Raw genomic sequence first — 16,502 nt, 5'->3', positions numbered from 1 at the left:
CGTTTTCTGACGTCACCGCGTTTTCTGACGTCAACGCGTTTTCTGACGCCACCGCGTTTTCCGACGTCACCGCGTTTTCTGACGTCAACGCGTTTTCGTACGTCACCGCGTTTTGTACGTCACCGCGTTTTCCGACGTCACCGCGTTTTAGTACCTCACCGCGTTTATGTACGTCACCGCGTTTTCCGACGTCACCGTGTTTTCGTACGTCACCGCGTTTTCTGACGTCACCGCGTTTTCCGACGTCACCGCGTTTTTTTACGTCAACGCGTTTTCCGACGTCACCGCGTTTTCTGACGCCACCGCGTTTTCTGACGTCACCGCGTTTTCCGACGTCACCGCGTTTTTTTACGTCAACGCGTTTTCCGACGTCACCGCGTTTTTTGACGTCAACGCGTTTCCAACGTCACCGCGTTTTCTGACGTCACCGCGTTTTCGTACGTCAGACGTCACCGCGTTTTCCTGACGTCACGCACCCGCGCAAGCATCGCGAGTTTTGATTGGCCAGCTGAGTTCGCTGCGGACCACAGGGAGCGCTGCTCTTGGGTGGCGCAGGAAGCGCAGGGGACGCGGTGAGGGAGACTCCGTCGCTGCGCTCGCGCACCCCGTGAGTAGCCCCCCCCCAACCCGTGAGAGCCCCCCCCGTGAGAGCCCCCCCCCCCCAACCCACCCGTGAGAGTCTCACGTCCGTGAGTGTCCCCACCCGTGAATGTCTCACGCTCGAATTTGCCCCCCACCCGTGAGTGTCTCACGCCTTGAATGCCCCCCACCCCCGTGAATGCCCCCCACCCCCGTGAATGCCCCCCACCCCCGTGAATGCCCCCCACCCCCGTGAATGCCCCCCCAACCCGTGAGAGTCTCACCCCCGTGAGTGTCTCACGCCCTGAGTCTATATTATTGCCCGTGAGCGACTTGCCCTCCAGAGTTGTCTTCTCGCCCGTGTATCCCACCCGTCTCGCCCCACCGCGTCTACCCCCCCCCCCCCCTCGTTTACCCCCCCTTGTCTCCCCCCTCGTCTACCCCCCCCCCTCTACCCCCCCCTCGTCTACCTCCCCCTCGTCTCCCCCCCCCCTCTACCCCCCCCTCGTCTACCCCCCCCTCGTCTCCCCTCCCCCTCTACCCCCCCCTCGTCTACCCCCCCTCGTCTCCCCCCCCTCGTCTCCCCCCCCTCTACCCCCCCCCTCTACCCCCCCCCTCGTCTACCCCCCCCCTCGTCTACCCCCCCCCCCTACCCCCCCCTCGTCTACCCCCCCCCCTCGTCTCCCCCCCCTCGTCTACCCCCCCTCGTCTCCCCCCCCTCTACCCCCCCCTCTACCCCCCCCCTCTACCCCCCCCTCGTCTACCCCCCCTCGTCCCCCCCCCTCGTCTACCCCCCCTTGTCTCCCCCCCCTCGTCTACCCCCCCTCGTCTCCCCCCCCTCTACCCCCCCCCTCGTCTACCCCCCCCCTCGTCTACCCCCCCCCTCGTCTACCCCCCCTCCTCGTCTACCCCCCCCAGTCTACCCCCCCCCTCGTCTACCCCCCCCTCGTCTCCCACCCCTCCGTGTGATGAGTGTTGGGGTTAGAGGCGCTCCAAGCTCCTCTGTCCTTGGGGCCCGTCGCCTCTTCCCCCCCACGACTGTCGTGTGGCTGTCTGTGCGGGTACCCGTCTCGCACTCCCACACACACAGTACAGATATTGTACACACAGTACATGCACTGTACACACAGTACAGGGACTGTACATACAGTACACGCACTGTACACAGCACAGGTACTGTACACACACAGCACAGCTACTGTACACACACACAGGTACTGTACACACACACAGTACATGTACTTACACACAGTACACGTACTGTACATACAGTACATGGACTGTGCACAGCACAGTACACATACACATGTACTGTACACACACATGTACTGTACACGCAGTACAGGTACTGTACACACAGTACATGTACTGTACACACAGCACAGGTACTGTACACATACACAGGCCCTGGTTCTCTCTCTCGCATGCATTCTCACCTCTTGGGTACCGCTGTACCTCAACGCTTACACTAAACATATTCAAAGATCCGCTCTAGCCTTTAACAGACTTGAGGCAAGTGCTGTTAGCGATCATCTATTAGGGTTTTGCCTAAACGATGCTGATGTTCACGTAATACTGTACTCATTTAAGGCTGAGTCAACCTAGGGGAGGGCCAGGACCCATTCAGACATTCGTTTGCCGATGTTGGCTGAGCGGAAATCCGAGTTGGGTTTGCTGGGTTCAGAGGGCAACGTGCTCACCATAACACTACCGCTCCCCATACTCTTATATCCTACACACTACACACATCCTACACACTACACATATGCTACACACTGCACGTATATCCTACACACCACATATGCTACACACTGCACGTGTATCCTACACAACACTGCTTACACTTTCTGTTCCACAGGAACCATTTTACAATTTGATGATCAGTACTGTGCACTCCATGTGAGCACACAGTGCATTGTGCACTGCATAAGCACGATGTATAAATATGCACGTGAATTACGATATGCGTCAATGTTAAATACGTGCACGCACGGAGAAATATCCATGTGTTGGAAAATAAATGCAGGAAATCTTCGCCGAACGTGTGGGGGCTACGTTGCCGTGTTGTGCAACACTGTCCGAGTAATAATAACAGACCTTATGGGTTTTAAATAATTATCACCACCTCCCTCTGTTTACTTCTAGATGCTTTACCCCTAATGGGTTTGACATAACAAATCAAAGATACGTAATACTGCACGTGTGAATTGAATGAAATATTAAGCCTCATAATAAAATAAGTGAAATATTTTTTTCGATGCATGATGATGGTTAAGATGGTGGGGTTGTTATTTTATTTTCGATTAATTTACACTTTAGTACCTTCCAATAGATGCAGCACTCGCCTCTCTGCTCGTCGAGCTAACAACTGCACTCCTACACAACAGTAGTAATCACTTTTCTCTGTTTATTCTCACTGCAATCACCACCAACCACTTAACTTACGCTTAGGGTCCATGATTAAAAAGGGAGTCATTAGTGTTTGGGAGGGGAATATGGGAACGAGACATTCATCCTCGACATATACACTACTCTACAGTACAGGTAGTCTTCTACTTACGATGAAGATGCGTTACGACGACCCCATCGTAAGTCAAAAATATCGTAAGTCGAAGATGGCCTAGCCTACCCAGGAGTCTTAAAGAATGGTGATAATTTAGCACAACAGAGCAATTTACAGTACCGTACTGTATAAACGATATACTGTATGTATTTATTAATTACAATACTGTATTGCACAGTAAAATGTAAAGTAAAAAAAACCAAGATTATTTCTTAGCCTATCTATATGAACTGCAATTTAATAGAAAGTTTTTTCAGGAAACAATCCCGGCAGCATCCTAACGCACAGTATCGTACCTCTACGCTGCTGCGTTTGCCTGCCGCGCGAAATTTAAAATATTTAAGAATTTTGTCGTATCGCTATCTCCATCGTAAGATCGAAATATCGTAAAACGGACCATCGTACCGCGGGGACTATCTGTACAAGTGGGACCCTACAGCATAATCCAATACAAATGGACCATGCAGCGTAAACAATCCAAGCGGACCGTGCACGACATTTTGACGCAGGAGATGAGAATATTAGCAGGACAAAACTGTGTATCGCCAAAACACCCCCCCTCGTGTTTTGGAAAACAGGCCTCATTAAGTAAACCGTTTATACATGAAACACGCATTTGATAAAACCGCGTTTCGCGAGGTTTACCCATACACCAGATGGCAGCCCTTCTTTTGGATGGGGTGAATATTCCGCCATCAACCTCACTCCCTCCCCTGTTGGCCCTTCGCAGTTGGCCTGCCCTTCCACTGTCAATTCCACCTTTTCCGCGATCTTCCACTGTTGCTCACGTCACTCACCGGACACTCACCTTATGCGACCACCTGACACCAGCCAATATTCACACTTAAAGACTCACCTTGGCACCAATACAAAGTCACATGACACTCACCTGCCCCTCACCACCATATGACACTATCCCACAGTTATTTAGTAACACTCAACTATAGCACAGACTCACCACTCTTCCAACATTAATAACCGCTTACCACTCACCAGGCGCTTAACTGACACGTGTTACACACACACAGCAAACAGACTAAACAAGCACCACTCGTACAAACTCACCAGACATGCAAAAATTACTGTACAATTAAGAGTCGGCAGTACAGGTTGCACTGTGGTGCTGTAGATGCGCGTGTGCGTACTGCAAATAGAGCAATTATCCAGCACGGAGAGCATCAACAATTGCGATGAATGGTTTGTCATGGCTTTTTGACCTAGATCATAGGTCATATGTGCTCCGAATTCACTCGCATAGGTTACTTCGATTTTTACAATTCGTAAGAGTCCTCATTGTACGCTTTATAATGAGAATTACAGTCCTCGAGTGTATGCTGCGAAAACAGACTGACGGATGAATGAACGAATTAAGCTGCATATATTTTCCGATGCAATTGGCACTGAAATACACAGCATTGCTCTTAAAGATGGACCGAAATAAAATAATTAAATGAAGAGAAGGGGGGCACGTTGAAGTGTTTTGAAAGCTGAACTTGATGAGTAGAAGTAATATACCAACGTTCGTACTGATGAACCTTGTAATCAGTGCGCACTAATAGCTATGGAGTGTGGTTCAGAATTGTTTTCAATTAAATAATGGAGTACAAGCCTGAAGTAATCCTGATTTGAAGCTTTTTAAGATTTTATGGCCTTCCAAAAATCCATTAAGAAGGTACTCCACTCCGTCCTATCGTATCCACCATTAACTCACCCGCCTACAAACTGGCCCGATTTCTATTTGAGACCCTGCTTCCATTCACAGGCAAGGCCACCTCAGCTGTACTTAACTCAGCTCACTTGGTTTCTCTAATCAAGGACATCTCACTATCTTCAGATGATTTGCTTGTCAGTTTCGATGTAGTCTCTCTGTTCACCAAGGTACCTGTGCCTGACACCATTGCAATCATTGAAGACTTGGTCCAACAGGGACTGAATCCTGATGTACCAACTTTGGTGAGGCACTGCCTTACTAACACTTACTTCACCTGGAATGGTACATTCTACAAACAAAATGAAGGTACCCCTATGGGTTCTCCCTTATCACCAGTGGTAGCGAATGCCTTCATAGAGAAATTTGAAACAGATGCCATCCTGACATCCACCCTACGTCCTTCCTTGTGGAAGAGATACGTGGATGACACGTTCGTCATCTGGCCACATGGCCTGTCAGCACTGAACCAATTTTTCAACCACATCAATTCCATACACCCATCCATCAAATTCACCATGGAAGTGGAAAATGATGGCAAGCTATCCTTCCTGGATGTTTTGATTGAGAAGAGACCTGATGGCTCGTTGGGACATTCTGTCTACAATAAAGCCACCCACATGGATTTCTATCTAAAGCTTGACTCCCACCACCATCCAGCCCAGAATAATTCCCTCATCAAAACATGACACCGACCAGCACCACTTAGCCAGTGAGCTTGAGCACGTACACCAAGCCCTCAAGATGAATGGATATTCAGACCGCACAATCCGCAAAGATGTATCCCCAACCATGGGGAGGCAACCATCTGAGGACCCAATCAAAATCATCACCTTGCCATACATAGCAGGTGTTACCAAAACGATTTCCAAAATCTTGAACAAACACAAGATCCAGGTTCGATTCAACACAGTACACAAAATCCGTGATTTGATCCCATCTGTGAAGGATGTGATTCTTGACATGCAATACCCTGGTGTCTACAAACTAAACTCTAGATTGTCTACAAACTAATTGTCTACAAATCTAGATAGTCTAAAAAACTAAGTTGTGTCTGTGGTAGCAGTTACATTGGGGAAACGAAGCGACATGTCTTGGACCGTGTCCGCGAACACAAGGCAGATTTGAAACACGGCAGAACCAACACCTCAGCCGTGGCTGATCACTGTTTTAACGCGGTGGGCTCACATGATATTGTTTTTTTTCGAGATCAAGGTACTCTGCAAACCTTCGGGCTACCATCAAAGATTTGTCCATGAAGCCATCCAGATATATAAAGACACAGACGCAATTTCAACTGAGCCTGATGACGGACACCTGTGTTGCGTCCAAAACGTCGTGACCTATTATTTTTTCTACCTACGTGACTTTACCAAAAGACCCAAAGAGTACTAAAATTCCAAGCGCTCAGGAACAAACAGCTTTGTTAAAGGTGTAATAGGAGTTAATAACTTCACAAATATGGTCATTAAGTAATTAAAAAAATGTGAACTGTTGAAAGAAGCATAGAGAGTTACATTGGGAGAAAGAAAAAGGAACATGGTTTAGAAGACATACACAGAATCATTACATAATGCAACATGTTCAAAACATAAGTTGGCTTGGGCAGGACATGTCAGTCAAGGAATGATAGCCAATGGTCAATAATAATCTTGGAGTGGTACCTAAGGAGTGGAATGCTTCCAACAGTAGGTCCTCAAATTAGATGGAGTGATGGAATTTACGAGTTTCTACTCTTGCGTATGTAATACGTTCAGGAGATAAATGTAAATGTTGAGGTCTGCTTGCCATGAGACGGCTTCAGGAGACAGTTGGAGTAGTTTTGCTAATCCTCCGTTAAAGGAACGCAGACTACAATGGTTTACAATGGTTTCTTATATGGTCTATAGTTCTGGCTTGCCTTTATATTTCCATTCATAAACTAGATGTGATTACACCATGGGCTTCGAGGAATGCCAAAGCCAGTAGGTGTGATTGTTCTTCCTCGAAAAAGGTGTTTATTCTGGATGTCTATATTCTTCCAGTGCGTTCATCCAAATTTGGGTTACATCCTAGAACGGTAACAGCACCATCCTAGAAGGGGGATCATGTACGGATCGTGTGCGGGTGCTAATTAGATTATTACATTGCAGGTACACAAGAGGAAGTGCCAGGCTTTCATCCAGCAGTTATTGACCATGCCTGATCTATTAATACAATTAAAAATGTTTGTGGCTAAGAGGATTTGAGCAGTACATTACTACAAATATCCACATTGCCGAAGATAAGAGGAACTGTCCTGTATACTTTCTGAAAGCGGTAATACAATGCCCTGTGTATTCATACTCTTAGTTCTTTCGGTGTATTCGTTTTGATGACTTTGCAAATAGAAAATAACAATTACCTATTTAGCCAAAGCATTTTACTCAATTATGTCCAAACACGTAATTAGTAGTAAATGGCAGTTGCGGTTGACAGGTGCCTTCCTTGACAATAAATAAGCTCATGTGCTTCCCTTGGCAATCGCTTTGCTGCTGTTCGTGAGGCTGTGTGACAGCATGCCATGTCATAGCTACATGGAGCAGCATTCTGAGATCTTTATGTTTACGATTTCTTGACTTTGTGTGGTTTGCAAAGTCATCCTTATTTTTAAAAATATAATTTTTGTTATTAATCTTTTTTGTAAAGGGGTGGAAATTCATTTTGATGGTTCATATTTTGTCCCTTGTATGTTATAAGTTGATGCTGAATCTGATCAAGCTGCTTAAACACAAACATGACTAGATTTGAATAATTGTATTGGTGCCAGGCACAATAACAACTTCATGGCCTCCACACAGCTATGAGCCCTAAACACAAAAAGCAGTTTTAAAGAAAATTCGTCTTCAATGGAGATTTTAAAGTCCATAGCTTCAGTGGCTTCCTAATAGCAGTGTTTCAGACAGCCACACATTTGAAATGGCGAAATGCAGGACTCGTTTTTGTTTGATGGCTAGCCAAAAGCTTTTGCGAGGATGACCGGAGTTCACGTGATGGTGTTTATGCTTCTTGACGAGATGAGCAAGGTATTGTGGGTCATTTCTGGCAAGCACTTTATTTGTAATGAGTTATTAGTACATTCTATTCCACTCACCACTCTCTTTCGAGTTTGGTGATTAATGATGCTGCAATTTGAGAATTAAGTTGGTTTAACCAATGGGAAAAATAATATAATTTTAGAATGTTTTTTTTAGTGTTGAGTTTTCATTAGGCACAATAATACCAAGTAACAATCACCTTACCCAATAGACTGTATTGAATTAGTCATGTGTTTAAACTTTAGTGGTTTACGTTTTTATATAATTAGTTGTTATTAGGGTTTCAATATATTATATTTGTATTAAAACCTCTGCTCACCCTTATTATAGAGCCACACCTGTGCCTCTATAACGCTTCAGTATCCCTGGGTGGAATCTCTGGGTTGTGAATTAACCTTGCGAAAAAAATAAGTGACATTGGTTATATGTGTGCTGGTTTAATGATTAGCTGATACAATAGTTTGGGTCCATGACTCTGTGCCCACATGACATCCGCAAGTAAAGCGATCGCTTAAAGGTGCACAACACATTCGACTCTGACATTCTTCACAGGTAAGCAGTAACACTAGGTTTTTGGTGTTTGTATTCATGGTTTTTTTTACCTTTGCCATCCCTACCTCAATTACCCCAGACAATCAGGAGTTGACCAGATAGAGTTTTGTACATCTTTGTACAGTATTGAAAATGTAAATACATGATCCATGATCATGAAAATCAACATAACAGTATGCCTAAATAATAACAATTTTAAATTAATTAATATTACTTGCTGTGTGACATGGATCATAAATGTGAACTTTGAAAAACAAAATGCGATGAAAAAGTTTAAAGGAGCTTTTGTGGTGCTTGCATGGAATACATGGATTGGAGTGCATGCAAGTAAAAAACATCACATTGACTAAGAAAATGAAGTGAGTTTGAGCAGATCATGTTGCTTGTAGGAATGATGTCTGGTGGTTGAGACTAATGACAGAATAGCAGTCAAAGGGAGGAAAAAGCTCGAGAGGATATCCACTACATAGGTGGTGGCGTGATGTCCTCAGCTCCTATGCAGGTGCTAAATGGCGTGTTGCATTCTTTGTTGGACAGTGATGGCTTTGGGAGGCATTTATCCGGCAGTGGTTTAATCATGGCTGATGATAAAAATTCACAAGTTGTATGCAATTGTATAATGCATCAATAAAATGTGACTTTTGTGCCAAACTATACATGCATTAAATCACCTGACACATGTACACGTAAAAAAAACATTTAAAAATATTACATTTTTTGCGAGGTATAGTTTTACAATTCACATCACACTGCAGTCTAACACTCAAATACATGCATAATTACTGTAATTAAATTTTCCAATTCGTATAAAATGTTATCTATCTATAATTGCAGTTGTGCGAATCACTTTTAATTAAAAACTTGAATGAGTTGAGCCTGGCGGCACATTTAATTGTCTGGTAGATCGTTCCATGTTAATGTAGCGCTGTGTCTGTGCAAGATTTTTCCTGTTCAAGTTTTATTCGAGGGACACTAAAACTTTAATGATTTTCGGACTGAAAAGCTAAGTTATTGTTGGAGTTAAATTGGTAGTTGAGTTAAAAAGTCCAGTGAGCCAATCTTCCATTGTCGAGGGAATGCCATGTCAAGCTCTTGTGCATGTGGCAGTCTTCCATTCTGTAATTGCGCTGCAAAATAGTTCTTTAGAGATATCTAGCTACGTACTCTTAGTTTTTTTCGGTCAAGTCACGTAGGTAAATTTTTTAAATTAAATAAATTAAATCACGACGTTTCGGGCACAACACAAGCATCCGTCATCAGGTGGGACAACCGCAGCAAGAAACATTTGCTTGTGTTGCGCCCGAAACGTCGTGATTTAATTTCTTTTATTTTCTACCTACGTGACTTTACCGAAAGAACCAAAGAGCATGGATCCCTGCAGTCACGAAAACTTCTAATCTAGACAGTATCTAGCTGTTTAAGGAAAGTCTGAGATGCAGTAGAATACGTTGAATCAGTTTTAAAGTTTAATTGGAAATGTAGTATCACCCCAACTCAAGTGGGTGATACTACATTGTACAAACAAATAAAAAAATCTGATAAAAATTGACTTAAGGGAAAGCAATGAGGAAGTAGTGATTCTTGCATTCCCTCAACACGCTACTGCAGCCGGCAAGGCATTCCAGGTCCTAGGAGCGGCACTCAAGAAGACCCAGCTTCCCAGCAACAGGGGCAAGTCTCGTGGCTAGGTAAATCGGCCCCTCTTCGACGATTGCAGCACATAGCTCCCAGTCACAAAAGGGACCAACCAGCCAGCTGATACTGGATACAGAAGCATAATGGAAGCCAGCGCAGATCATAGAGAGTGGACGTAATATGCTCGAAATAGGCGCCACGGCTTTTGAGCCACCGCGTTCTGCATGCGCTGAAGCTTCTGCACCAGGACACGTGGAAGCTCTGCATATATGGGATTACCATAATCAAGATGCATCGATATAAACAAATGGGTCACAAACCCTATCGTTGGTAAAGATGAAAATAAACAGATTTGACTACAGCTGCCACCTGCGCATGTATGTTCAGGCTGCAGGTTGATGTTCACCAGCAGCTGCACATACACACAGAAAAGCAGTGGCGGCAATACAGACCCCTGCAGGACCCCAAAGGGGACAGGCCCCTTGAGTGAAAAGATACATTTTTAGAAGTTTCCGAAAGATATTTGAAATTTTCTCGGCACGCAGTTTGCTGGAAAGTGAGCTCCACGAATTCCTGCCAGCTCCTGCAGGCGCTGCAGCAAAACTTCACTATCAATTTTGTCGAAGTACACTGAGATGTCCAGCATGACAAGGACGGATGTATAGCCCTTATCCCCTATCCATGGACTTAAGAAGATCGTATCTGCCACACACGAGAATGTTCTCCGTGTTTTGCCACACACGAGAATGTTCTCCGTGTTTTGTCCGGCTCGAAAACTGGATTTGGTGACCTCGAAGAATCTGCCGTTCTCAAGACAATCTTCCAGCTGGGATGTGACCAACTTCTCCAACAATTTACCAAGATATAGGATGTTGGAGATTGGGAATACAGTCATTCCTCGATTACGGATAGGATCCACTCCTGAAGAATGGTGCATCAATTATAAGTTTGTTCATTTTGACCTTTATTATAGAGGTCAACATTTGTATCTTTGTTATGAACTTAAGGATACGTTCTCAATGCAAGATAAATTCTACTTTCCCTTTACAATAATGTAAACATAATCAATAATACTTTACTGTTCAAATACAACTCACAATTCCTATGAGCAGCGTAGCGTGTTTAGATGAGTGAGTGGGGAGGACGAGAAGTAACGGGTTACTGGCTATCTTGGGGCTGTGTTAGGATTCTTGGCTGGGTGATGGAGTTTGTGGCATAGATGATGGGTGAGGTTCAAAGGCGGAGTTTTCAGAAGTTCTTGCTATATGAGGCCTGAAGAAAGGGAAGAAGCACTCCTAACAAGCTTAATAAAGCACCCAATCTCAAGTAGACAAGTACTTTTGAAGGGAGAAAGTCCCTAGCCCTGACTCTTCCTGGTCTCTGAGGGATCAACAGGCAGGCTCACTCACCACCACAGCCAACTGGTGTGTTGTACAGCAGGCCTCTCTCACCAGAATAAATAACGCCTGCATATTCCAGAACAGGCAGCAAAAGCTGGACAACCTGTGGACCATAATTGAAACAGTTACTATTTTGATATGCACCAAGTCTACATTCATTTATCACATATAGTCAGCCAAGGACCGTTGCACCAAACGTGTGACCTCTTTCGACAGCATTTGCATGAACTTCTCTGGCTGCCATACCAGTGTCTTGATTAGTGTTTGATCTATGCATCACGGGGGTGGCCACGGGGAAGGCACAATCTCTTTGAGGGTAGCAGTCCACTTTGAACGTCAACCGCCAACTGAAGTGCACAATTTTCTGGAGTTTGCACATCAAGAAGGGCGACTTGTCCACAAAGTGGCAGCTGTCTCCCTCGAATTAAGCTCTCAATCTCTATGAGACAGGCCGTAGATGCAATGGTGACATCTCTGACGAAGTCGAACCATTGGATGCCAAGAAGGCTTCTTTGGCATCACATGTGGAACCGATCCAAATCAGCTTGAAGCAATGTCCAGGCCTCTGCACCATTCAACAAAACTGACAACACAGCACTGGAAGACTCAATTTGGTGCCCAGACACTTAAACGTTTCTCGGATTAAATGCCATTTAAGTCTAGAGGTGATATTTATATTAGTCTGTTTAATGTGGATACTAAAAGAGCTAAGGATTATTCCAGGCATGGATATTTAAGTCACTGATATTTTTGCGACGTGTAATGTTAATGAGTGAAATTCTGTATTGGCCACTCGCGGATGCCAGCCTTTGCCTTGTACCCAAAGACCATGCAGACGGTTTTCTTACCATTGAGAATTAGATTATCTGTTAGCCACTTTTGTATTTTATTCAAATCTGTTGTAGTTTAACCATCAAATGTCTAACTGTTTTTGCACTGTCGTAGAGGATTGCATCATCGGCATACAGATTAATATTTGAAAAGTTAGGCATTTAATTTATGAGAAGAGAGACCAAAATGGCCCCAGAATAAAGCACTTGAGGGAACTCCATTTATAATTTCAGAACATTACGAATGGGAACATTTTTTTGATTTAAGAGTTTTTTTCCTGTCAGTTTTTTGTTACATTTTTGATTTATTTCACCCTTAAAAATCGTTGATTAAAGGAAAGTTCAGTGACTGAAACGAAACGTAGCAGAAAGGTCGTTAATCTATTCAGTCCAAATAAGCCGAGCATTCTGAATAGAAACAGTCCTCGACTTGAGAACACAATTTGTTCCTGAGACTCGTCGTGAAATTTGTTACGGTTCAACAAAAAAGGGAAGCAATTAAACTCAAATAATAATGAAAACATTGTACACTTGCATGTAATACTGCAATAAATACCGTATAGAAAATAAACAAAGTGACAAATAGAAAACAATTATGCTTTGTTTTAAGTGACCTAGAGTCTTGATGGAGCAATGAGTCCCCAAGATTGCACGCACACACACAGACACACCAAAGACAAAAATCGCCATATAGCCTTAACAGCCAGATTTGTGGCTGGCTGTCGCCTGAAAAAGCTGGCTGTAATTACTGGCAAAACCTTGTACTCGAATTGTGAATGTTGTGGGTTTACTCTGCAGCACACCGGGTGTGCTGTTCTAGTAACGAATTTGGCAATTTTTGTTTACGTGACAAACCTTACTAATTGGAGGTGTCGGGTGGTGGCGGGTTTAACGACATATTTATATTTACGAGATCTAAGCTAAAAACCTCTTTTGAACTATTATTGTACTTTGTAAATGGTTGGTAGTTGATTAAATATGCTATTTGTATTCATATGTATAAAAGTTGCACGTCGGAGCCTTGGTCGGAAATGTAGCCCTCTATTATATCATTGTTTCTCTGGGGCAATCGGTCTCGACTTGCATCGTTTCGACTTACCTTTTTTTTGGAACATAACCTGACATAGGTCCGAGGACTGCCAGTATATATATATTTATGATGTGCTAGATTCAACAGGGTGGTTATTGTAAAATTCTTGAGGTGAAACCCAGACGGAAACTGCTTTTTAAATGAACGTTTAGCATAGAATAATGTACACTTCTCCCCAGCACACGAAGCTTGGTTAATAATTAAAAGTCAAAAATTTGTTTTATTTTTTTAAATAGGAAGAATAACCTTTGCAGTGTCCAGGCAGCTGGAAATGACTTAAGATTTCCATTGAAATTGGTCAATATTTAACCGAACGATTGTTTTATATCTTCCAAAGGTTGTCAAACACAGGTTGCTTATTCAGGCACATGATCTGCTTGGCCTCGTGACCTGGTCTTGAAATGAGTTGTGACATTTGAAGCATGTTGCGATATGATTGGGTGTAACAATATAGTAGATGTGTTTAGCTTTTTTGTCTCAATATTCCAATTTTGCAATTAACCTCATCCCATTCGTTTAGTTCCATTGGAAACTCTCACAGAGCACCCCCATGTGAGAGAATAGCCTCTGGTAGCTGCCCTGCTATAAAGGCGTTTATCATTTTTATGCTTGTTTACCCATGAAAACCTCAATTAGTTTCATGACTCTTTTTCAGGAGGGTCCTGCCAAGGTTTTTCCATGGGGGGGGCAATTCTTTCTGTGTATATCCTTATAGAATAATTTTCAGATACATCTTGGAACTTGGCAGATGTGGACCCTGACGTGAGCACACAATGACCTCTTATAAATGATATCAGGGGATATTTAACGACCACTGGTGAAGCAGACCGCTTATGGATACGGTTATCACACCTGGAGTAATAGTCATGGCGACCACTAGATGCGGACCATGAACCTCTGCAACTAGCAGGGAACGTGCTACAACTGGGCCATGTTGGTTGATTGACAATCAAACTGAAATTCTTTTAGTCTTGACAGCTGGCAATATACCAGATAAAAACAAAATGTTATAAGGGAAACAAATACCAATGAATAACAATGGAATGATTACCAAGCTATATAATTACAATACCCTCTCCCTCTTTGCCTCGAATCACTGCACCAGATTGAATTAAATGATGACGTCACCCTGATGCTGCTCTGTTTAAGACCAGGAGCAACAGGAGAGCTTCACCATTCTTGCCCGATGAAGCTGATTGTAATTACCAGCGAAACGTCGTACTCAAATTTGAAAATGCTGTTGATTCTCTCTTCAACACACCGGTGGGCTAAAGAAGTGCATTATTTTGTCCTTTCAAAAACGTGACACATTTTTTACTATTTGGCCGTGTCAGGTGGTGGAGGGTTACGACACATTTATAAATAACGCGATCTGACTCAAATCTATATTATGAAAAACAAAATGTTATGGTTTTTTGCATCTTTTTTAATCTGAGCTGATGCTGGCATCTCACTACCTTTGAGAAACTCGTTTCATCACATGTATTCCAATGTATGATATTAGTGGTACTGCCTCTGTACTCTGACATAGTTATATCCCCCAGAGTTAGTAGGCTGCCTCCATTGCAAAATGCATTTTTTTCATGAGAATTCAAATATTGCAAATAGTACAATTTTTCTCCAGTAAAAGCCCAGAATAGTTGTGGGGGCGGGGAAACTCATCAAGATAGCTGAATGGACCAGTTTGCCACAATTTAAATTACAACCAACGTAAAAACAACAGCAACCCCCTGTAATGTACATCATATGATATATTTGTGTTGTGTATGTATGTGTTAGTGCACAAACCAAATATCATCTTATAAAAAAAATACAGCATGTGTGTACTGTGCACTGTGCTGTATGGAATATTAGATAATAGAAAGAATAGGGCCTGCTGATTTTAGATTTCATGGACCACACAGCTGCTGCGGATAATAGCAGTCGTGTATGATAGGGCCACCGATAAGTGTTCTATATATTTAAATATTTTTACTTGTTTTTTTTTACGATTTGTTTGTTCACATCGTCTTGAGCGGACCACATTTCCTTACCTAGATCCCTCCTGCTAATTCAAGTGAGCTTTGCAGGCGTAGTTGTGTAGTTTAGATGTCAGCAGGGTGTACGCTTTGACTATTCAAGTTTCTGCTGTATTGCTTAAAGATCTGAATGCTTTTAGTGGCTCAACAATATACAATAGTTTTGAAAAACACAAGTAATATAATTTCAGTGTTTAATAACATTTGCTTTCAGAAACACTTGAGGAATACAACAAAGGTGCTCCGTTTTTAAAATCCTTTATATTACATTCGCGTGCTTGCTTGCTTGCTTACGACCGTGCAAATCTTTCGGTCGTTTTTTAACCCACTTCCCATGATCCAATCGAGCTGACATTTTCCACACAGACTCGTTGTGTGTGACAATTAATTTTCGTGAAAAATAATTTCCAAAATTTTACACTGTTTAGGGAAAACAAATTAAATATTTAATTACAAATTGCTTAATACTGGCAGACAATCATCTGACCCATAGGTGGCAGCCATCTCAAGCCAGAGGACGAGAGGACTCTAGCCGCCACGCATATAAAGGATTTAGAGTGAAAAACTTTGTTTTTACGGGTTTACTTGTTTATCTATCGTGTTTTGGGATAAACATTATTCTATATATCAGAGTGGGTAGGAAAGTGCTGCTCCCTATTGTGTCGACAAGAGGTCACTTGAAGTAATCTTTTGCTATGCAAGAGTTCTGAATGGATTTTGCTTCTCTTGAAACAACACCTATTGCACAATTCAAATATAATTGGGGAAAGGATAAAACAAAAACAAGTGATATTTCTTTTGGATATTTAATTTGTATTGTTTTAGCTGATACATATTGATCTCAATTTGTCTAAATGTTACATTGTTTGCAGGAAATTTGTATAAACCATAATAGATTATTACACTGGTCAACAACAAAACAATTCTGGCCTGGACTTTTGCAGCTGTTCTAGACTAATTTCAGGGTGCTGATTCCAAATCTGATCTCAGATTTGCTCTATCACATCTCATTTTTATGCTATCGGCATACCCCATTTTCATTGAGTTTACCCAAAATTAACTGTCACTTAT

At 43.0% G+C, this 16,502-nt stretch overlaps 1 protein-coding gene across 2 annotated transcripts in view; it reads left to right on the top strand.

The window, feature by feature from the left end:
* The first annotated feature begins 518 nt into the window (after positions 1-518).
* The window catches only part of LOC144951681 (WD repeat-containing protein 7-like), a 78,109-nt gene continuing 62,125 nt past the window's right edge, over positions 519-16,502 (top strand). For both annotated transcript variants that reach the window (XM_078881987.1, XM_078881979.1), the window contains exon 1: positions 519-607. The gene's annotated coding sequence lies outside the window, so the exon portion shown is untranslated. The remainder of the gene's footprint in view (positions 608-16,502) is intronic.

This window comes from Lampetra fluviatilis, chromosome 3 (genome assembly GCF_964198595.1).
Source record: "Lampetra fluviatilis chromosome 3, kcLamFluv1.1, whole genome shotgun sequence".
NCBI classification, from domain to species: Eukaryota; Metazoa; Chordata; class Hyperoartia; order Petromyzontiformes; family Petromyzontidae; genus Lampetra; species Lampetra fluviatilis.
The sequence above is the reverse complement of the archived record's forward strand: the minus strand, read 5'-3'. Positions and strand labels throughout refer to the sequence as shown.